Genomic DNA, 24,926 nt, shown 5'->3' with positions numbered 1-24,926 from the left:
GTCTGCTTGCCTCAAGTCTCCCCCCACTTCAATCCATTCTCCATTCAGCCACTAAAATAATTTTCCTAAAATGCAGATCTGACCGTGTCACCCTCCTTCTCAATAAATTCCAGTCTCCCTATTGCCTTTAGGATCTAATACAGAATGTTCCTTTTGGCATTCAAAGTCCTTCATAACCTAGCTACCCTCCCACCTTTCTATTTTTCTCTCATCTTATTCCGTGATGTGTTCTCTTTGCGACAGCAACACTGGTCTCCTGACTGTTCCGTAAACAAAACACTCCATCTTTCAGCTCTGGAATACTCTCTTCCACTGTAACTACTGACCTCCCTGGCTTCCTTTAAGTCCTAATTAAAATGCCACCTCCTACAGGAAGCCTTTCCCAACTCCTCTTAATTCTAGCACTTTCTCTTTTTAAATTATTTCCTATTAATCCTGAATATAGCTTGCTTTGTACAATTTGTTTACATGTTGTCTCCCCCTTTACATTGTAAGCTCCTTGTGGTCAGGGATTGTCTTTTGCCCTTTTTTTTATATCTGTCTCTGTCTGTCTCTCTGTCTCTATTCACAGTGCCTGGCATACAGTAGATGCTTAATAAATGTTTATTTCATTGAATAATATTCCATTAAATTCATATACTGTAAGTTGTTTAGCCATTCCCCTATCATTGGGTGCTTATTTTTTTTCTAATTGTTTAATGGCAAAAAAAAAAATTCCATTATGAATATTTTGGTGTGTATAGGATTCTTCCTTGTATTTTTTGCTAATTTCTAAGGTGTAAATGGTCATACAGAAAATTAGACAGTTGCCCTCTAAAGCCCATTAGAGCTGGCTCAAGCACACTCCTGGTAGGAGGTATTTTTTTATGTCTCTTCTCTGAGCCATCTTTGATCATTGTAATTTTGCAGCATTCACTTTTGATTGTTTTTTGGCAGTTCTTTTTTCCATTTCCGTTGCAGTAGTTATTGTAAACATTGTTTTCTTGGCTCTACTTCCTTTACTTTGCATCAATTCATACAAGTTTTTTTTTCACTTTTCTGTATTGATCATATTTGTTATTTCTTTTCTCTATTTAACAAAATTTTTTTTGTTTGCTTTTTGGAGGGTGGAAGGCAGGGCAATTGGGGTAAATTGACTTGCCCAAGGTCACATGGCTAGTAAGTGTTAACTGTCTGAGGCTGGATTTGAATTCAGGTCCTCCTGAATGCAGGCCGGTGCTCTATTCAGTGTGCCTCCTAGCTGCCCCTATTTCTTTTCTTAAAAAAAAAAACAACAACAATTTTTATTTATTTATTTTAGTTTTTCAGGATTTACTTTTATAGGATTTTGAGTTTTAAATTTTCTCCCCCTCCTTCCCCTTCTGCCTCCCCAAGATGGTGCACAATCTGTCATAGGCTATACATCTATAATCATACATTAGTTATGTTATAAAGAAGAGAGTTAGAACCAAAGAGAAGATACCTTGAGAGAGAAAATAGTAAGCTTTCCTTTGCATTTAGACTCCATAATTCTTTCTCATGGTTTGGATAGCATTTTCCATCATCGGTCTTTTGGAATTGTCTTTGATTGTCATTGCTGGGAAGATCTAAGTCTATCAAAGTTGGTCATTGAACAATGTTGCTGTTACTACTATGTACAATGTTTCCTGGTTCTGCTTGTTCCACTCAGCATCAGTTCACGCAGATCTTTCCAGGTTTTTCTGAAGTCCTCTGCTCATCACTTCTTATGGAACAATGGTATTCCATTATATTCATAGACCACAACTTGTTCAGCCATTCCCCAGTTGATGGGCATCCCCTCAATTTTTGATCACCACCAAAAGAGCTGCTATAAATATTTTTGTACATGTGGGTCCTTTTCCCATTTTTATAATCTCTTTGGGTTACAGACCTAGAAGTGGTATTGTAGAGTTAAAGGGTATGCACAGTTTTATAGCCCTTTGGGTATAGTTCCAAATTGCTCTTCAGAATGGTTGGATCAGTTCATAACTCCACCAACAGTGCATTAATGTTCCAATTTTCCCACATCTTCTCCAGCATTTATCATTTTCCTGTTTTGTCAGGTTAGCCAATCATATTTATTGTTTCTTATAACACTATGATAATATGTTATATTCATGTACCACCATTTGTTTAGCCATTCCCCAGATTCAAGTCTTGCCTATCTTCTAAAGCCTTTTCAAATGCAACCATCACCCCATAACCTTCTTTGATTTTTAGTACCTCCAGGTTGCTTATGTATACTTTTATACATTCATCATGCAACATATATTATTGTTGTTGTTGAATTGTTCAGTCATGTTTGACTCTTGGTAACCCTATGTAGGATTTTCTTGGCAAAGATACAGGAGTGGTTTACCATTTCCTCCTCCAGTGGATAAGACAGTCAGGTTAAGTAACTTGCCCAGGGTCACAATTCCAGATTTGAACTCAGGTCTTCCTGATTCTAGGCCCAGTGCTCTATCCACAAGCCTTCTGGCTGCCTCTAATATGTGTAATATACTTGTATGTATATGTGTTGTATCACCTACCAGATTAGGAGAAAATCATTGAAGGCAGGGACTATATCTAATCTAAACTTGAAATGCCCACCAACTTCTGGCATAAAATTCTGGCATAGTAGGTTTTTAATGAAGATTTCCGGAAAAATTAAAATTATATCAAATTACATCATAATTATAATTAAATTATATTAAATTATTCAGCAAAAGTTTTGTCTCTGAATGGACCGAGACCGTTCTGTACTTTATGTTCTGTAGAACATTAAGGGGAATGACATTAATATTTCTTGGATGACTGAGTTACTGATAGTGCCTAAGGGTCATGATTCTGAACAAAGTACTACAGCTATAGATATTAAAGGTTCTGGAATTGAGCTGAACCTATATTAAATCCAAAACATGCATTGTGAGTGACTTTTTGGTAAAAAATTCCTGATACCAGTTCATATAAGGAAAACATAATGCTGTTGAAAACCGTATTATTGAAATTCATTTTATTGTATTTAGAGAAAAAAAAAGACTAGGCCCTTTATAGTCCCCTGAAGCAAGGTACTTATTAATAGGTAGAGCATTTTTTAAAATGTTAAAAAATTATGAAGATTTTATTAATCCCTTTCATTCATTTATAGCTGTTTGGGAAGTAGGTGGTATAGCACATAGAGTGCTGGACCTGGAAGCAGCAGGACCTGAATTCAAGTCCAGCCTAAGGTAATAGCTATATGACCCTAGGTGAGTCATTTAACCTCTATTTGCCTTAACTTCCTCAAAAAGTGGGTATAATAATAATACCTACTTCCTAAAGTGAGGATCAAATGGGATATTGGTAAGAGTGTTTAGCATAGTGTTTGGAACTATAAAAATGCTTATTCTCTCCCTCAAGTTAGTGTATTATTTTTTTATCTCTGGAATTAAAAATGGCATAAGCAGAATCCTGGTATCTTGGCAGACATCAAACACTAAGTTACAGAACTTCAGTTCCAAGGACTCTGGATTGGAAGGAACCCCAGATATTGTCAGGTATGGTCTAGTTCTACCCATACCTAAATGACTGTTCCCTCTACCATATATCCCTGGCCTGATTGTCAGTAGTTCATACTTCTCTTGGCCCTTTTTACTTTCTCTTACAATTATTCTACAAGTTTTATCTTCTCTACTAGGTTGCAAATTACTGGAGGACTAGAGTCCATATATTTTTGCATGTCAGTAGTCCTTACTGGGCCTTAGAGGGAGTTAGTTACTTGGTTGAAAAGGGAGGTGAGATGGGGAGAGAAGTATGTTTGGAATGGTCAGTAGATTGTCCCAAATTCTTCAGGAAGCAGGGAGTTTCAATGAGCTTCAAGCTAGCTATCAGAAAAAAACCCTAGTTTGGAAAGAGACCAGTATTCATGTGACCTGATTTTTTTTCCTCTATTTTTTTCTGTTTCTGTCCTGGAAGAGAAAGGATGAAGTTCAGGGAAAGCCAGATTAATGTTGAGACTGAGCTGGGACAGACCATGGGGAATAGCGCAAGTCAGAAGGGACCAAAGGCCAAGGGGAGCGGTAATGAAGCTTCACAGGAGTTCACAACTGAAGCAATCCAGTTCCCTGGAAAACTCCATTGGAGAAAAATGCTTTGCTGAAGTTTGAAGGACAACTTTTCCCCTTTTGACCTTACAAGCAATCCAGTTGGTCACACCAAATCTGGGGGCCAAATCCAGCCTGCTGCCTGCATTTTGTAGGGTCTTCAAGCTAAGAATGGTTTTTACATTTAAATACAACAAAATTTTATTTCAGAATGTAAAAACCTTTCTTGGCTCAAAGGTTCTACTAAAGCAGGCCGCTTCTCATACATAGTGTGCCCACCCCTGTGCCAGAGCAGCAGTTCACCAAATGTGGTCCACAAATCCTCAGGGCTACCTCAGCCCCTTTCAGTGGGTTCTTGGTTAAAACTATTGTTATAATAATACATTATTTGCATATTAAAATACACCTCCCTCTTCCAATTTCCTATCTGTGTGAGGCTGGATTTTCTTTTATACCTCAACCAAACAACATCTCACAACAGATCGAATGTAGAAACATATATGAAAAACCAGCTGTCTTCTGTTAGACCACTATTTAAGAGATTTACAAAAAAAAAAAAAGAATGGGCCATGCTTCTTACTAAATCTTTTTTGTTTTGGAAAATACAGTTTTAAAAAATAAAAATGTTATTATTTGTGTTAACATGTAATCGGTTTATTGTTCTTTTATATGACTTAATATTTTTAAAATTTATCAATTTAATTTCTAATATGGTAAATATCAGTAGCTATGACCCACACAAACAAAAGCCTTTTATGGTCCACAGAAATTTTCAAGAGTATAAAGGGATCCAGAGACCAAAGAACTTGAGAACTGCTGTTCTAGATGGCTGTTAAAGAGACCTAATTATAATAGGCCTAGTCCCTTGGAGTCACAGAATTGTCCTCCCTCCCCTACTTCTCCTTCCTCCCCTCCAACATGTAGAGGTGGAAGGTTAAGAAGTGTGTTAAGCTGGCTGTGGGAAGCACTTTCAGTTTTCTTCAATGGATGGTTCATCTGCTGAGGCCCTTCTTCTATATCAGGGTCAGAGGCTTCCTGAGACCTGAGATTAGCAGAAAGCAAATGAGAGAGAAAGGAAGGAGAAAGAAGTAGAGAAGAGAGAAGAAAAGAGGGAAGAGGAGAGGAGAAAAGAGGAGAGAAGGGGAAAGGAGAAAGGAAGGGAAAAGAGAGAAGAGGGAAGAAAAGGGGAAAAGGGAGAGGAGAGAAGGGAGGGACAGAAAGGGGTTAATTAGTGAGATCTGAATTTCAACTAGCTGTATGTGCTAAATCCATACTAACAAAGGACCTCTAATTGATGCTGGTAGCAGAACTGGACCTGTAAAGCAGGAAGTGGTAAATATTTTCAGGTACTTGAGATGACTGGAATCTGAGAACAAGGCCTTGTGTCACAGCTTAGACCAGTTGCTTTTCTGAAAAACAGAAGTGGGGGACAGGGCTGCCAAGGCAGCACAGTCTCTTTAAAGTTCTTTAAAGTTATGCCCCAATTATGGAGACATTGTCAGAATCAGTTGACTCTGCTTCCACTTCATCATCTGATGCCATGCTTTTAATTTATCCTCCATGTGAATATCTCCCAACTATTTATCTTCAACCTTGACCTCGCTTCTAAACTCCAGACCCACATTTCCAACTGCCTACTAGATTTAGGATCATAGGTCTTAGATGTAAAGCGGGGAAGGAACTTTAGAAGTTATGTAGAGATTCTCATTTTATTGATGAGGGACTGAAAAGGTTTAATTAATTGACCAATTGACAGAGAGTAAAATCCAGAGTCAGTATTTGAACTCAGTTCCAACTCCAGTGCATCTTTTACTGAACTACATGGTCTCTCTGTCTTCACTTAGATACTCCATTTAAACTGAATATTCTGAAACTATTCTTTCCCACAAATCTGCTTTTCCCTGACCTCTCTGTTTCTTTCATGAATGGATGAAAAATCTGGACTGGAGAGCACTCCAACACCAGGTTTTGTTCAGTTATAATTTACTTATAGTGAATGCTATTGTGTGCAAGAACACCTCTCTCCAACCCCTACTTTATACCCCTTGCTTTGTGAACAGTATAGGCGTACCTCAGAGATATTGCAAGTTTGGTTCCAGACCACTGCAATAAAGCAAATATCGTAATAAAGTGAGTCACACAATTTTTTTGGTTTCCCAGTGCATATAAAAGTTATATTTACACTATATTGTAGTCTATTAAGTATGAAGTAGTATTGTTTAAAGTTTTTTTGAATATTTCAATTAAATTCTTTATTGCTAAAAAATGCTAACCATCATCTGAGCCTTCAGTGAGTCATAATCTTTTTCCTTGTGGAAGGTCTTGCCTCAGTGTTGATGGCTGCTGACTGATTAGGTGGTGGTTGCTGAAGTTTGGGGTGACTGTCCAATTTCTTAAAATAAGACAACAATGAAGTTTGCTGTATTGATTAACTCTTCATTTCACTTGAACACTTAGAGGCTATTGTAAGGTTATTAATTGGAGTAATTTCAATATTGTTGTGTCTCAGAGAATAGGGAGGCTGAAGGAGAGGGAGAGAGATGGGAACAGCTGGTCAGTGGAGCAGTCAGAACACATACAACATCCATGGATTAAGTTCACCATTTTATATGAGTGTGGTTTGTGGCACCCCAAAGCAATTACAATAGTAATATCAAGGATCACTGATCACAGATCACCATAACAGATATAAAAATAATGGAAGAGTTTGAAATATTGTGAGACTTATCAAAATGTGATACAGAGACATGGTGTGAGCACATGCTGTTGGAAAAATGGTTCCAATGGGCTTGCTTGATACAGGGTCGCCACAGACCTTCAATTTGTAGAAAATGCAATATCTGTGAAACTCAAGAAAGCAAAGCACAAGGGGCGGCCAGGTGGCACAGTGAGTAAGAGTGCTGGCCCCAGCGTTGGGAGACCTGGGATTAGTTCCGGCCTCAGATATTCGGCACCCACACAAACATAACTGGCAGTGTAACCTTGAGCAAGTTACTTAACCCCAGTTGCTTAAAAAAAAGAAAGAAAGCAAAGCACAGTAAAATGAAGAATGTCTGTAATTGAATCAGTTCTACCATGACTGCTGAGAAGAACATGACTTCACTCACCATTCCAAAGCCTTTACCTAGATAATACTTACCTATATGTATTGTCTCACCCATTAGAGTGTAAGCTTGGTGAAGGCAGGGACTCCATGTTATACAGTTATACTGTTATGCAGTAGGTGTTTTAAAAATTGCTCCTTCATTCATTCATTTCATTCATTCATGCACTCATTTTTTATGAGTTAAGAAATAGAGGCTGGTAGATTGAATAGATTAGATACACTTTATACAGAATAAAAGAAGCACAGTAGTTTAGTGTTTGATAAATCCAAAGACCTCAGCTATGGGTAAGAATTCACCATTTGACAAAAACTGTTGGAAAAATGGGAACACTGGTCAAAACGAGGTATAGACCAACATCTCACACTGTTTACCAAGATAAGCTCCAAATGGCTACATGACTTAGATAATAATAATGAAAGAAGGAAAGAAGGTATGTCCTTATACTCAGTAAGCTCCCATTCTATTGAATGGGGATGACAAGATGTTTAAAAATATACCTGTAAGACATATACAGTGTAAACAGAAGGCAAGCTTAGAGGGAAGATATAAAAAGATTGGGAAAAGCTTCTCACAGATGGTGGAATTTCAGCTGAGTCTTGATGGAGGCCAAGAAAACCAATGGGAAATGTTCAACAGGAAGTTTATGCCACAAGACTGGAGAGATTAGAACAGAATGAATATATAGCTCTGGAAATCACCTGCATATGAATAATAGTTGAATTCATGGCCACTGATAAGACCACTGAGAGTGTAGAAAAAGAAGAAAGGCCCAAAGTCAGGTTATAGAGTGTACCCACATACAGAGATGGAGCAGGGCTGAAGATAACCCAGCAGAGGAGATTGGGAAGGAATGTCCAGACTAGGAGGAGAACCAGAAGAGACTTGGGCCAAAAATCCCTTGGGGTGGTGGGGGTGAGGTGGGTAGTATCCAGGCAAAGGGAGTGGTCAGCATGTCAGATGTAGCAGAAAAGATCATTAAATCTGGCATCTAAAAGATCGGAACATAACCTTGGAGAAAGCAGTTTGAGTTGAGTAAGAAGGTTAAATGCCAGATTGCAAAAGTTGCCAAGTGAGTGAAGAGGTAAAAGTGAGGCAAAGTGTGTAAACCACTTTTTTTTTTTTAAAGGAAGTTGACTATGAAAGTGAGGAGAGATAGAGAATGAGAGCTTGAGGGGATGACAAAATTGAGTTGCTGTTGGTATGGAGGTCAGGCCAGTTTTGAAGTCTATTAGTACTTGCCAATTGGCCACCAGACGGTTTAATTCATACACCTATTTCACAGGATTGTTGGGGGAAAGTTCTCTGCAAGTCTTGAGAGAACATACAAATCTGAGTTATTGTTAAACTGAGTAATTTGAACTGAATCATCTTCAAAGTCCTCTTCAGCTCAAAAACTATGTGATTTCCACGGGTGTGTGAGTATGTTAGTGGGGTGTAAGATCTTCCCTGCCCATTAATAGACTCCTCACAGAGTCCATTAAGGGATCTTGCTTAGGGGAGGCTTGCTTGTAGTAAGGCTTTCATGCCTTGTGTTAGTGTCTAATTAGACACTGAGTCAGGAGGGTTGTAATGCCTTTTGGTTCTGAGTATGTATACTCTGAGTTGGCATTTTGCTTTGGAGGCTTGCTTATGAGCAGGATCTTGTGATTCTATGGTCGAAATTCTGAGTGGCATATGTTCAGAGCTCCCTGACTGCTCAGATGTAAAGGTTCTCTTGATCCAGGGATGTATGTAAAATGTGTAGTTTTTTCAGGTAGTCAGAACCCTTGTATTTTTTCTGAAGTTCAGGGTGCTGACTTTTCCCCTAAACTAGTGAATGTGATTAAAAAAGATTATTGACCCCTTAAACAGCCATCTTTCCTAGTAAAGCAGGTCTAAGAACCTGTGCCAGTAGTCATCCGGGGTATGCTAGTGTGGTTGCTGCTATAGTGAGACACCTATCCTTGGCAGGGAGAAGATAGTGTTAGCTGAATAAAACGGTCCCCATGGTTCTGCCCAACTTATCCCAGTCATCCAGGCTTATGATATTAGAATCAAATGGACTCTTCTGTCTCCTTCACCCTACATATCCTGCCTGATTCCTATTACTTCTAGTTCTACAATGTAACTGCCCTAGATCAGGTTCCTATCTCTTCTCATCTAGACTATTGTAATAGCCTCTTATTTTTTTCTTTTTCAGTATTTTATTTTTTCCCAGTTACATGTAAAAACAATTTGCAACATTCATTTTTAAAAATTGCAATCCAAATTCTCTATAATAGCCTCTTAACAGCCTTCTTTCCTGTTTTTTTCCCCTATCCAGTCCACCATCACATGGTTGCCCAGAAACTTTTACTGGATTCCCCATTGTCTATCAATAAAAGGATTAATTTGTGATTGAGGTATTCAAGACCTTCTACAATCTGGTCCTAATTTACCTACTAGCCTAATCTCAACAACTTAACTCTTTACACCCTATATTCTAGCCAGATTGGATTAGATACATATCCAGTTTCTTGACCCACAGTCTCCATGTCTTTTTCACTTTGTTGTCCCCCATGCCTAAAATGACTCCTATCTATCTTCAACTATTGAAATCCCTCCCATTCTTTAAGGTCCAATTCAGATGCCATCTCCTTCATGAAGCCTTCTCTAGCCATATGACTGAGATGTCTCTCTCCTATTTGTAATAACATTTTGCTTGTGTTTCTTTTACCCCTCTCCTGCTTTGCCTTGTATCAGACTTGTATATATAATTTGTATCCCTCACATAAACTAAAAGCTCCTTGAGAGGAGGGACTATGCTATATTTTTATCTTTGCATCCCTAATGACTAGTAGAGAATAGACTCTAATAAATATTTATAAACTTGAATTAGGAAAGGAGGATATTTCAGTGGCATTTATTAGAATAATAAACTATGCTGGAGGAATATTCAACCACATTTTAAAAGAATTGAGTATATGGTAGGGGTGGCCAGGTGGCTCAGCGAGTAAGAGCACTGGCCCCAGTGTCGGGATGACCTGGGGATCAAATCCGGGCTCAGATACTTAGCACCACACCCAGAAATAACTGGCTATGTAACCTTGAGCAAGTTACTTAACCCTAATTGCTTTAAAAAAAAAATTGAGTATAAATATTCTTTTTTATAAAAAACTTTTTAAAATTCTTTCATTCTTTCTTTCTTTTGAGAATAGAGATTCTTAAACTGGGGTTTGTGAACTAACTGGCTCTTAAAACTATTTTGGTAACTGTATTTCAATATGATTGCTTTCCTTTGTTATCCTATATATTTTATTTTATGCATTTAAAAACATTATTCTAAGGCTCCACCAGACTGCCAAAGTTTCCATGACACAAAGACCTATAATTTGTCTTTTCTCCAGGCCTCAACACCAACTTCATACAGTCCCACTGTCTTTAGTTACACTATAGGCACCAACCTTATCTGCGGCCCATTGTCTTGGAATAGCACTCTCAAGGTCTTCTGGCTACCATTCTACTACCATTCTCCTATTAGACAGAGGTTCCCAAACTTATTTGGCCTACCACCCCCTTTTCAAAAAAATAATTGCTTAGTGCCCCCCTGGAAATCTACTTTCTTTAATCCTTTAACAATTTTTTTTTTTGAAATTTGTGTCTTTTCAAAAAATATATAAACTTTTTTAAATGACATCTTGAATTTAATAATTTATTGTAAATTTGTGGAGTTTTTCCTTCATTGAAATTTTGATGATGCAATATTGCATCATTTAACTATATGACATCATATTGTAAACAAGTCATTACACACACATATTCTTACTGATGCATGCTGGATTTGTCCACAATGCACCACACACTCACCTGCCAACACTTGTTTGTTAAGACCTGTTGTCAAACTTGACCATGGATCAGTTACAGTTTGTTATTTGTGTGTTTACTTGGAAAATAATGTAATCACTACAACTTTAACTCTGTTACACAACAGATGAAATGTGTACAAATGGTTTTTCAGAATTTTCTTCTCTTCTTTCCTTGCTTCCACCACCCCCTTATTTTTATTCAGTGCCCCCCAGTTGCACCCAAGGCTACTACCAATCCCCTGGATCATTCCAGCACCTCCCTGGGTGAAGTATCACCCAAAGTGGGTGAAAAACCATATCCCCAAATCCAGGGGGTGGTGGTAGATTATCTGGACTCCATCACCCATACTCCCTACTGCATTCTGTGACTCTCTCAGGCTTCTTCAACAGTCTCTTCCCAAGAATAAGTTTGAAAAAGCCCATTAGATTATAAATTCCCTAAGGGCAGGGACTGTCTTTTGTCTCCTTTTGTATCTCTAGTACTTGTCATAGTGCCTGGGTACATGGTAAGTGCTTAATAAAGGTTTATTGATTGAAAATAGAACTAACCATCAAAAATTATTTATTCACATAATGAAGAATTCCCATCAGGATTGTCTGGCAAAAAGGCAGACAAGGACAAAGACTGTTGTGCCTAGAAGTAGTATCCCTATGTTTCTGTTAACCATCCCATCTCTACGCAGCATTTAGTGACTTTTATTCCTGGTTCTTTAAAGCAACTTCAAGTGTTGAGTCCTTCTTATGAATCAAATGAGAGTTCCAGATGAATACTTGTGATTGCTACCAGTCCTGGGGTTTCTTCTCCAGCCTGGCACACTTTTGATGGTTGTAACCAAGTTGGCCCTATAGCATACCTTTAGAATGGCCCCAGAAAGAAGGTGGCCGATGAGGGCCCTATGAGAGCCAGAGGCAGTAGCAAGATAGGTAGGAAAGATCCAGAAACACATAGATGGGCAGTTTCTGTGAAAGCTGTTTTCTAGACCCACTGGGAATAGAAGCCATCATTTGTAGTGCAGCCTGTTTGCTGGCTTCACCATTCCAGTCTGGATCCAGATGTTTCTGAGTTTGCACATGAGGGGATTTCCCTTATTCCCCTGCAAAAGAAAAAAAGAATGTAAAACTGGGCAGGGATAGAGAAAAACAGGGAGAGGAGGAAGGGATTTACTGCAATGGACAGAGTTTGTGTTCAGAGGGGCAGGGTGTCAGGATGCTGAATATTCCTGGTTCCAATTTTGAAATGGCTTGGAGTTAAATGGAAATGCTGGGGTCTACATTAGACCGTGAGTGTATACAGTGATTCTTAGGCCCAAAGAAAGAAGCCTAGGGTTTTATTTCTTACCATGCAGAAACCTCTCATGTCAGTAGCAAATATAGCACAAAAAATATCTGGGGAATAGATACTACTAGACAGTTGATGGTATCGACAACAGAGTGTGGTCAAAGAAGGGTGTCTCTACCTCCTATAGGGTGAAATGGGGAAACAGCTGCAGAGGTGAGACAGAAAAGTTGAGGTCAAACTGGTGAGATGAATCAGGGCTGCCACAGAGACAGACAAAAGGCAGACATGGGTCAAGTGCTGTAATGAGAGGAGAAACCATCAAACAGTTTATTTCTAGTCATCTGTGCTAGCAAAGGTTTACAGTTGTTCAGAAAAGCCCAGACATTGGATAACCCCAAATTAATTCCTGTTTGGCTTTAAAATGTTGTGCTTACCACATCTAAATATGAAGCACTGAGAAAACATGTTTCTGACAATATAATGAAGCTCTAATGTAAAGACCTGCCTCAGACAGCGCTGTAAGACTAATTCTATTCCCTTTCTGTCTCCATGGAAAGACTCCTTCCCAGTACATCCTGGGGATGCAGGGAATTACTTCTCAGATTAATGCAAAGCACCGGCCTGCACAGAGCCAAGAACAGCTTGCTATCTTTCATATTTATAATTTCCTTTGGGAGGTCAGTTTGACCTCTGAGGATTTTCTTTTCTAAATAAATAATAGTAATAATAGCTAGCATTTATATAGTGCTTTTACATATGACCCATTTGATCCTCACAAATACCCCTGTGATTTTCTTTTCTTGTTTCTTTTGCAATGTGGCTAATATGAAAAAATGTTTTGCATGATTGAATGTGTATTATCTATAACAAGTTTCTTGCCCTCTCAAGTTGGGGGGGGGGAGAAGGGTAGAGAGGGAGAGAATTTGGAGTTAAAATTTTTTTAAATTGTTTTTACATGTAATTGAGAAAAAACCCTACAAATAAACTTGTGAGTAGGTGCTATCATCATCTCCATTTTTACAGATGGTGAAACTGACGTCTATAGAGATTTAGTGACTTTGTTCATGGTCACACAGCAGGTAAATTTCAGAGACAGAATTTGAACTCAGGTCTTCCTGATTCCAAGTATTGCATTTTGTTATAGGATTGTAGAGTAGGAACAAGAGTAAAAGTATCCATAAAAGGGGGAACAAGAGGACTAAATAAGTGAAAATAATATATCAAGTTAACAAGAAACTAGAAAATGGATTTACTACAAATGAATAGCAAATCTAGAATTAGTTTCTTCATCTGTAAAAGGAAGGGGTGGGACTTAGTACAGTTAGGACCTTATGAGCTTGAATAAAGAGTCCCCTGATGGAGTCATATGTATTAGAATCGCCCCTATTTGAAGTTCTAATTATATGTAATATGTGGTTATTGGTTCTAACCCACTAGAAATATACAGTATAAATTTAAATAATGTGACCACTTTAGGAGGATTAATGAGCAGCAATAATATTAATAATGATTATTAATAGTAGCTAATGTGCATATGATATGTATTATATATATACATGCTATATATATATATACATATATATATATATATATACACACACACATGCACACACATGCACATATACAAAGCTATTCCCAGAGTGCTTACTATATACCAGGCTCTGTGCTTTACAGAAGTTATCTTATTTGTTCCTCACAACAATCCTGGGAGGTAGGTGCAATTACTGTGCCCATTTTAGAGTTGAGAAAATTGTGGCAGACAGAAGTTAAGTGGCTTGGTCACCCAACTAGTAAGTGGTGGAGGCTGGATTTGAACTCGGATCTTCCTGGCTCCAGACCCTGCATTCTCCTTATTCTACCACCTGGCTGCCTCTGCATTACCCTCTTTGCCTCACCCCACATACTCAATCAGTTACCAAATCTTGTAGATTCAGCAGCTGTGACTTCTCTTGTCTCCTCTTCAATCATGTGGCCACCATGGTCATCAGCTCTCATCACCTTACCTGGATTATCACAGTAACCTCCTAATCAACCTCCCCATCTCCAGTCTCTCCCCTCCCCACTCTAGCTCATAATTTCCAAATGAATATTCCAAAGCACATGATTGTGTCATGTTCCTCCTTAAAAAACTCCAGGGGCTCTTGATGTCTATAGGATCAAATTAAACTCCTGTGTTTGTCCTTTAAAGCCCTCACAACCTCACCTTTCATGCACACCAAGGTCCTAAAAAACTGGTCTTTTTGTGGTTTTGTTCCTTGTGACATTTCTCCTGTCTTCCATTTCTGGACCCCTATGCCTGGAATGTACTCCCCTTTCCTCTCCATCTCTTAGAATCCTTGCTTTTCTTCAAGTCTTAGCTCAAGCATAACTTTCTGCATGAGACCTTTTCTGATCCCCCAATTTCCTTGTATTTATTTTATATATATACATATATATTATCTCATATATATTTTTATTATATCTATATTTTTGTGTACATATATATTGCATATACATGTGTGTATATATCGATATACTTCTATTATCTATCTATCTATATATCTGTGTCCATGTTGTTTTCTTCTCAATAGAATGTAAGCATCTTGAGGGCAGGGATGTTTTCATTTTTGTGTTTGTATCTCTAGCACCTGGCACAGTACCATAGTCGCTTAATAAATGCTTATTAATTGAAGCAGAATACTAGGACTGTAAAATGGGGGTCATTCTATTTGCACTACTCGCCTCCCAGGAATGTTGTGAGGAATTCCACTTGAAATGATGCTCCATCCACAGACTGGAAGGGATGGGCCTAGTTAGAATAGAGTTTTCTTCGCTTGATTCCCCATCCCACAGTGCCTGCAGATTCTTCTCCATCTCTAGCAGCTTGCCATCCCCCTTCCTCTCTCCATTCCACCCCAGTTCTAATTACAGAACCTGAGTCCCTTGGGCCCCTTTTAGTTGTCCCTTTCCTCAGTTTTGCTGTCTTTCCACATAGGACCTGTTTTACCTGACTCTAGATTATACTTGACACCAGAGGAAGTCAGGAGAGGAGGGAAGACACAGGAAGGTTCTCATTACAGTAACGTTGCAATTCTCTAATGTTGCTGTGTAAAGAAGGGCTTGGTGAGTGAATTTTCCTGCTAACTGAAGCTTATCAATTTAAAGGTCCCCATTTTTCCTCCAACTACTTTGATAAAATCATAGCTAAATCTGTATACATGTCTGAGCCTTTCTAATTAGAGCTTTTCCCACAAAACTGTGCTGAACTTTATAAAGCTCAGGAGATGTTCAGGAGCTATTGAGGTATGTAGGGGCTGACAACTCATGTCCGCTGTGTTCTCCTGCCTGCTTTTAATAGTTTTTCTGTCTCCTTCCCCAGCTGACAGTTTTTCCCTTTTGCTGCTTTCAGAGTGCCTTTCATAGTTTAATCACGTTCCCATCCCTTCCATTTTACTATAGTCTGGAAAAGCAGATGACTAATCTTGTTAGAAGGAGGTATAAGCAACCCTGCTACAAAGTCATGAAACCTTGGAGACAAAAACAATCTGGATGTTTCCATGCAAAAGTCAATATACTCATCCATTTGAGTTTCAGTTAGCAGTCAGTAAAATACGACAAGTTTACAACTATGTGAGCAGGCAGATGGAAGAGTGGACAGAGTTGCACTGGGGGCCTGGAATTAGGAAGCCCTGAGTTCAAATCTAGCCTCTGCCACTTACTAGTTGAGTGACCCCTGGACAAGGCACTTAACTTCAGTTTGCCTCAGTCTCCTCATCTGTAAAATGGGAATAATAATAATAATTATTAATAATAATATCTACCTCCAGGGTTTTTATGAGGATCAAATGAGATAATTGTAAAGCACATTGTAAACCTTAAAGCACTATCTAAATTTTAGTTATTATAATATTACTAGTATAATAGTATATTCTGACTATTATCTCTTCCCTCCATAGACTAGGCTCCCCTATCTGTAGCATGATCCAGTAGGAAGAGAGTAGCATTTAGAGTCAGAGGACCTGGGTTGAAATTCTGTCTCTGATACTTACTAGCTGTGTGACCTTGGGCTAGTCACTGAACTGTGTTGCCTCAGTCTCCTCATCTGTAAAGTGGAGGTAATAATAGCACTGGCCTTCCAGGGTTGATGTGATGATAAAATGAGATAGTAATTGTAAAGGGATTTGCAAACCTTAAATTGCTATCTAAATGCTAGTTATTATACTACTAGCATATTATTATATACTTCTTATTTATCTTATTTATCATCTTATCTTTATTACCCTGGGCAAGTCACTTAACTTCTGCTTGTCTCAGTCTCCCTATCTGTAAAGTGAAGGGGCTAGCTCTATACAGATAGTATCATCCATTCTGGGATGCCTGCTGGGGGTCCATCTTGTTCCCCTCTGCCCCATGCAGCTTACCCAGCAGCCCTGGCAGGAGGGGCAGCAGGAAGATGTGCGTGATGAGTCTCATGGTCTGGGTCTTTCCTTCCCAGTGATGCAGGCTCCCAGAGAGGTTGCTTCAGAGCAGGGAGAGCACAGGAGAATGGATAGAAGGAAAATGGAACTTCTCTCCCTAAGCCTTTCTCCTACTCCCCATTCTCTTTCTTTTGCAGCACATTAATAGTTAAAGGGATCAGATTTCAGACATAAACTGGGAGAATCTTGCACCTCCTGCTGTTCCAGGGGAGAGGTGAGTCTTCTCCATGCCTTCCTGAGGCATATCTCCCCAGAAGGTGAGAACAGAGGTGAAGCTCTCCCAATCCCCACCAAGAAACCAAGCGTGCTCAAGGAGCAGATGTCCGTTGGGTGAAATTAGTAGCTTTGCCCACCAGGCTGGGGGTTCCTGGTGATGCACAGAATAGAGAGACAGCTGAAATCTCTCTATGTGTACTCCCCCATCTGGTATCTGCTTCAGTGCCTTGTTCCAGATAACCCCTGATCTACATTAATTCAATACACTTTTCATGTCAATTTGAAAATCCATCCTGATCTTTTCAAATACTGTCTTACATATGGCTGTATCACTAGATGCAGGGAATCAACTATTTTACTTCTTTTGTTCCTAGATGCAAATAAGTTTTTCATTTTTGTAAGAAAAAATTATCCACATAATCTTCCCTAGGTCCCATCATACTATATTAAACTTAATATTTTCTTGTATTTTTCTACTTAATAGTATTTTATTTTTTCCAATTGCATGTGAAGGTAGTTTTTCACATTCACTTTTATAAGATTTTGAGTTCCAAATTGTTTTCTCCCTCCCTCCTTTCCTTCTCCTCTCCTCAAGACAGCAAGCAATCTAATATCGGCTCTACATGTGCAATCATATTAAGTGTATTTCCATACTAGTTTTGTTGTGAAAGAAGAATTAGAATGAAAGGGGAAAACCACAAGAAAGAAAGAAAAAAGAGCAAATACTATGCTTCTATCTGCATTCATACTTCATAGTGCTTTCTCTGGATGGGAATAGCATGACTTAATCTTTTCTAAAAGAGAGAAAACCCAAACACACACCAGCAATCAGGCAGGGGACAGTGGAATGAGAAAGGTAAAGAAAGATGGCAGGAAGAAGCAGCTATTTGGTTCCCACAAATGCAGAACAACAGTTCTTGAATGAAGAAATGAATTTTGAAAGAGACTCTGCCAAATGAGAGGCAAGCTTTTAGCCCTGGAGATAGGAGAGTCATTGGGGCGCTGTTTCTCCTGGGAACTCTTTGCCTCTAGAAAGGAGAGAAAAAAGAACAGGAAAGCCCAAAGTGTGGAAAATGGGTCATAGAAGAGCCAAGTAATTAATTACAGGTCTAGTTCTTTATCTCTGCCTATGTCTCTGCATTTTCCTCCTTTCCCTCCTCTCTCTCTTTTTCTTTTTGCTTTTTTTTGGAGGGGGGAAGGCAGGGTAATTGGGGTTAAATGACTTGCCCAAGGTCACACATCTAGTAAGTGTTAAATGTCTGAGGTCAGATTTGAACTCAGGTCCTCCTGACTCAAGGGCCGGTGTTCTATTCACTGCACCACATAGCCACCCCTCTATATCTTTTTTTCCCTAGATAGCATACGAAGCAAGACCAACAGAATCCATACTGAATTTATATTAGTTATAATCATATAGAAAGGAAGCTTGGTGTAGCATAGACATTTTCAAACTTTTTGGTGTCAGGACCCCTTTATGCCCTTAAAAATCACTGAGGACCCCCACATAATATATCAATATATAATATCTATCAATATTTATTAATATTCAAAATTAAAATGCCTTAGTATTATTATAAAAATAGTTTTAACCTAATGGACCAGATCACCTGAAAGGATCTTCGGGATACCTCTGGGATCCATGTAATATATTTTGATAACTGCAGGTATAGTGATAAAAACATTGGACCTGAAGTCTGGAGAGATTTGGGTTTAAATTGTGCCTTTAACACTTAATCCCACGATATAGCCAAGGGTACTTCTGCCCCACTAATTCAGTATCTGTATAATGTTGTTCTTATTCAGTCATTTCTGATTCTTCATGACCCCATTTGGGATTTTCTTGGCAAAGATACTGGAGTGGTTTGCCGTTTCCTTCTCCAACTCATTTTACAGATGAGGAAACTGAGGCAATCAGGGCTAAATGAGTTGCCTAGTGTCACACAGCTAGGAAGTATCTGAGGCCAGATTTGAACTCAGGAAAATGAGTCTTCCTGACTCTATGCCCCACACTCTATCTACTGTGCTACCTAACTGCCCCATATATGTATATACTTACATACATATGTGTGTATGTATATGTATAATTCTGTAAAGTAGCAGTTCTTTATCTTCAGGATGTGGATAGATTTTGAGGAATGTGTAAACATTTTAAAAAATATTTTGATAGACATATTTTAATATAATTCACTTCCTTTGTCATCTTATGTATTTTATTTTATGCATTTAAAAACATTCTGAGAAGGGTTTCATCAGTTTTGTCAGACTGCTGAAGAAGTCTCTGACACACAAAAAGGCTAAGAGCGCTTGTTCTAAAGTCTACTCTGGAACAGAGTTTTGCAAAGCTCTGCCAGGAAAACTTCACCATGTATGGTAAAACAATATATTCAAATGCCAAATTTAGATTTACACTTAAATTTTTAAAAAATTGTAAACTAGATAATTATCAGTAGAAGCAATCAAGTATACAAAAATAAGGACTAGAACCTTATTTTAGAATACAGACAACTTTTAGCTTTATAAGGTAGTGCCAAGTGAACCAACAAATAAACTTTTGTTCTCTGAACACTTTCAAGTCTGCCTGAAGTTATTCTATCTCTGGTTTTGTTTTCTTCCTTTCTTCTTAGTAGTAATAGCTGACATTTCTAGAAGACTTTGAAGTTTGCAGAGTACTTCATTTTTAATATCCCATTTGGTTCTCACAACCACCCTAGGAGAGAGGTGCAATCATTATCCTCATTCTGTAGGTGAAGAAATTGCCCATGGTTGGGTAAAAATGTGGGGGGTGGGACTCAAGCCCACTGTCCTGTTTCTAGGTCCAGTTCTCTTTCCACTACCCTATGCTTCCTTTCTCTATCATTATTATTAAGTTTGTATGAAGTTCTGGTTTTGCTGATCTTGCTTTTTAGCACTTTGCATGCATAGATCTTTATTTCTTTGTATGGCACCATAATATTCAACTATATTTACTAACTTATAAAGAATATGCCTAATTATTCATTTAACAAATAGAAAATTGCTAAAGGGTTAGAGCTGAATGTACTGACAGTAACAATTAACTCCTTTTTGTCTCTCTACTTAACTGTTTTCAGTTTATATTGTGGAGGAGTCAACTGTTGTTGAGGCAAAATTTATTAGTGACAATTTTTTTAAAATAAAAAAAGTAAAGTTTGGTTTATGAATTCTTGTCTGAAGCAGTGATCTTACTTTTACTTGAGACTAAGTCTGAGTAGAACAAGGAAAAGCAGTCAGGCATGGAGAGGGAAGAATCCAGGAGACCTTTCAAAGAAAGAAATGACAGGAGCAGAGAATAGGGAGAAGAGTCAAAGATGGTTATACACAAGGCATACTTGTAATCAAGGAATATCAACTTTGCTCACTCTATGAAACAGGTGTGTTTCTGAAAAGTTGTTTGCAAAATTAATTTTTATTTTAAAAGATTCAGTTGGCAAAAATGACCCCTAAGTTTCCTTCCAATTCATGATGTCATAAAATCTTTTTTTTTCCTTCCTTGATCATTTTAGGTTTTGTGTTCCTAGGGAAATAATTTTGGCCCTAAGATTTTGAGAAAAACATTTTAAATTATTTGCTGTCCTAAGATTTCTTGATCTCTGACAGGCAGCATGAACCTCACCTCTGTTAAAGACAACATCTAGTAAATAGGATAACAATAACAACAATGATAAAAACAGTAACAAGAAGCAGCGCTTTAAAGTGTACAGCTCAAGGACAGAATTAGAAGGGGGAGCGTCGCACATTAACTGCAGACACCATGTGAAGGGAGACCCAGTACATGGACAGACTTAAATAAAGAGTGAGCACCTTGTAGGTGTGGTGTCGACTGTTAGCTTTGCTTCTCATATTTATCTTATGTCAGCAAGCATTTTGTGCAGTACTTGAGGTTTCAGAGAAATCTGGGAAGACTCCTATGCACTTTGGTCAAGTGCGAAGAACCAAGACCAACTGTGAGACTTACTAACTCTGATCCATACAATGATTTCTGCCCCACAGCTCTAACGCACTCATGATGAAAGATGCTATCTATCCACTTCCAGATAGAGAACTGATGGACTTTAGAGTACATATTGAAGCATTTTTTCCTCTTTATTTTTCTTCCTTTTCTTTTTTTAAAAATTAATTTATTTTTAGTTTTCAACATTTATTTCCATAAGATTTTGAGTTTCAAATTTTCTCCCCCCCTCCCCAAGATGGTGTACAATCTAATATATAGGCTGTACTTATGTAGTCATATTAAACATATTTTCATATTAGTCATGATGTAAAGAAGAATTAGAACTAGTGGGAAGAACCACGAGAAAGAAGAAATAAAACAAAACCACAAACGAAAAGGAGAGAATATAGTCTGCTTTCATCTGCCTTCACAATTCAAAGTTCTTTCTTTGGATGTGGATAGCATTTTCCATCATGAGTCTTTAGGAGTTGCTTTTCTCTTTTTTAGAACATGGTAAATTTGAAAATGCATTTTTCCTGAGTTCACATGTATAACGGATACTATATTTCTTGCCTTCTCAATGAGTATGGGGGGGAGGAGGGAGAGAGGGAATTTTTTTTTTTTACTCCAATGCTTTATTAACTTCTGGTTTACATTATTCATCTCTGCAAGATTTTGAGTTACAAATTTTCTCCCCGTTTTTCCCCTACCCACCGCCCCAAACTTACGATCCCACTGGATATCCCCTCCTCCAATCTGCTCTTTCCCATATCTTCTCCCATACCCCCTCCAACTTTCCAGTAGGGCATGGTGTATCTCTATGCCCCAGTGCCTGTATGTCTTATTTCCCAGTTACATGTAAAATAATATATATATTTTTAAAGCAATCGGGGTTAAGTAACTTGCTCAAGGTTACATGGCCAGTTATTTGTGGGTGTGGTGCTGAGTATCTGAGCCTGGATTTGATCCAGGTCATCCCGACACTGGAGCCAGTGCTCTTACTCACTGAGCCACCCGGCCGCCCCTAAGCAATTGGGGTTAAGTAACTTGCTCAAGGTTACACGGCCAGGTGTTTCTGGGTGGGTGCTAAGTGTCTAAGCCCGGATTCGATCCCCAGGTCATCCCGACACTGGGGCCAATGCTCTTACTCGCTGAGCCACCTGGCAGCCCCATAAGCAAAGGCATTTTCTAAGATGAAACAGTAAACAGAATAGCTGTCTGCAGCTCCAAAGTTTCCATTGTAACCATTTTCCCTTGCCTCTTCTATATGAGATAGTTTAACCCATTCTGTCTCTCCCCATTTCTCATTATATTCCTCTCTCACCTCTTAATTTCACCTTTTAAATGTCATCCCTTCCTATTAAATTGGTCCTGTGCCCTCTATCTATGTATACCACCTATACACATATATACACACATTCACATATGTATTCATATGCCCACATACCCTCCCATATAGATAGATAGATAGATAGATTTCTGTTCCCTTCAACTATTCTCATACTGAGAAAAGTTTCATCAGTTACAATTATTGTTTGGATGTAAACAGTTCAATTTTGATAAGTTCCTTATGATTTCTTTTCCCTGCTTACCTTCTCATACTTCTCTTGCTTCTTGTATCTGCATGTCAAATTTTCTATTCAACTCTGGTTTTTTCATCAAGAATGCTTGAAAGTCCTCTATTCCACTGAATGACCATATTTTCCCCTGAAACATGATACTCAGTTTTGCTGGGTAGGTGATTTTTGGTTTTAATCCCAGCTCCTTTGACCTCTGGAATATCATATTCCAAGCCGTTCGATCCCTCAGTGTAGAAGCTGCCAGATCCTGGGTTATCCTGATTGTGTTTCCACAATATTCAAATTATTTCTTCTTGGCTGCTTGTAATATTTTCTCCTTGATCTGGGAATTCCAGAACCTGGCTATAGTATTCCTAGGAGTTTTCTTTTTGGGATCTTTTTTCAGGAGGTAATTGATGGATTCTTTCAACCTCTATTTTGCCATCTGGTTCTAAAACATCAGTGCAATTTATTTTGACAATTTCTTGAAGAATTATTTCTAGGTTCTTTATTTGATCATGGCTTTCAGGTAGTCCAATCATTTTTGAATTATCTCTCCCAGATCTATTTTCCAGGTCAGTAGTTTTCCCAGTGAGATATTTCACATTGCCTTCTATTTTTTCATTTGTTTGTATCTGTTTAATAGTATCTTGATTTCTCATAAAGTCACTAGCTTCCATTTGCTCCAATCTAATTCTGAAGGAATGATTCTCTTCAGTGAGCTTTTGAGATTTTTCCATCTGGCAAATTCAGCTTTTTAAGGCATTCTTTTCCTCATTGCCTTTTTTTGAACCTCTTTTGCCATTTGAGTTAGTCTGTTTTTTAAGGTGTTATTTTCTTCAGTCATGTTGTTGACTCTCATTTCATAATTTTCTTGCATCGTTCTCATTTCTCTTCCAATTTTTCCTCCACTTCTCTTATTTGCTTTTCAAAATCCTTCTTAACATCCTCTATGGCTTGTAATCAGCTTGTATTTTTCTTGGAAGCTTTTGGTGCAGGAGTTCTGACTTCGCTGTCTTCCTCCTGTTCCATGCTTTGATACTTTTTTGTCCCCAAAATAGGAGTCTAATGTTGAATTCCTCTGCTTGCTTTGCCTCCCTTGTTTGCTCATGTTGCCACTCAATTACTTGACTTTTGGGCTTTTTGCCACAGTCGGACTCTGCTACCAGACAGGGGAGCTTCGTACCAAATGCTGGGGTTTTCTCAGCTGCCGAAGATATTAGTTGGGTTCCCTCTCTGAAGCCTCCTCATGCTCTGGCAAGCTGGTCACACACCCCAGGACCTTCACCCTAGACCACAATCCAGATTAAAGAAGGTTAAAGCAAGAGTGATTACCTCTCAGAATGGTCGCTTGGTCCCTCTACAGTCTGAAGACCAGGAGCTAAAGCTGCAGCCACAGGGCTGCACATCCTGTGACTCCTCAGGAGCTTCTTGCCCCGGGGGCAAAGGCGATGGCACTCTCAAATACTGGATCCCAAAGTCCACACTTCATTGACCTCTCACTATGTACTTAGCATTTATGTGTTAATAATTCTGGAAACTGCCACAGCTACTAGTGATCAGAAGTCCCTCCAACAGGCAGCTGGTCAAGACTGCCCTGGGGCTAAAACCACCTCGGGCTCCTGTGGGACCGGGTCAGCTCCTAGAGCGTTATGTTGGCCAATCCCTGTTGGCCTGCCAGGCTTTCCTCAGTGGGAGGTTAGCTTCTCTGTGTCATTCTGTGGGTTCTGTCAGGAGAGAGGGAATTTAGAATTAAAATAAAAATATAGTTAGAAAAATAAAAGTTAAAAGTGTAACATTAGATTATTTGTCCTGACAGAATACTTTTCAATTACAAAAGTAGAAAAAGTAACAAGCAACTATTTATTTTTCAAGGCACACATGTAGCCACTACTTATCTTGGATCTTGTGTTCCCTATAGATAGATATTGATTGATTCATGTTCTCCTGCCATCTTTCTGCTCTTCTCTTCTCTTCCCCTTTCTTCTCCCAATTAATAATCTAGTGATCCAGATTTAGGAGACTGAAATTGGGTGAAAAAGTTAACAGAAGACGCAGTCCTGGCCCAAACTGGACTGACTTAAATCCTTGCAATTCATTCTGAAGCTTGAGCAATCTCATTTCAGCTGGAGTTAATCTGCTGCCTCCCTTTCCTATGCCCCTTTTTTCATACCATTCTTGAGGATCCTGGGTAATTTTTTATAGTGCATTGTATCAGCAATGCCATATTCACAATGCCTATAGAGATTACAAATATGCTGATATAATTATCCATCACAAAATACGTCAGGTTTGCCATTTGGGGAAATAAACTAGAAAATTTATTAAGATACCAAAAGACTGAGTCCCAAAACCAGAAAGTGAAAGCCATCAGAGTAGTTATGATATTGGCACAGGTAGATAAAGTAGAAAGCACCCACATTTTCAAGCCTTTAAAACAGAACAGGCTACCTCAGGCAAAGGTCCTCCTC

The 24,926-nt window shown here is 38.6% G+C and overlaps 1 protein-coding gene across 4 annotated transcripts in view; it reads left to right on the top strand.

Annotated features, from left to right (window-relative positions):
- The window catches only part of SH3D19 (SH3 domain containing 19), a 209,807-nt gene that overhangs the window by 18,080 nt on the left and 166,801 nt on the right, over nt 1–24,926 (top strand). The gene's annotated exons all lie outside the window — the stretch shown is intronic.

The sequence above is a fragment of the Petaurus breviceps genome, unplaced genomic scaffold, assembly GCF_028583685.1.
Source record: "Petaurus breviceps papuanus isolate PSGF00001 unplaced genomic scaffold, PetGlider_PUasm1.0 76, whole genome shotgun sequence".
Classification (NCBI taxonomy): Eukaryota; Metazoa; Chordata; class Mammalia; order Diprotodontia; family Petauridae; genus Petaurus; species Petaurus breviceps.
The sequence above is the reverse complement of the archived record's forward strand: the minus strand, read 5'-3'. Positions and strand labels throughout refer to the sequence as shown.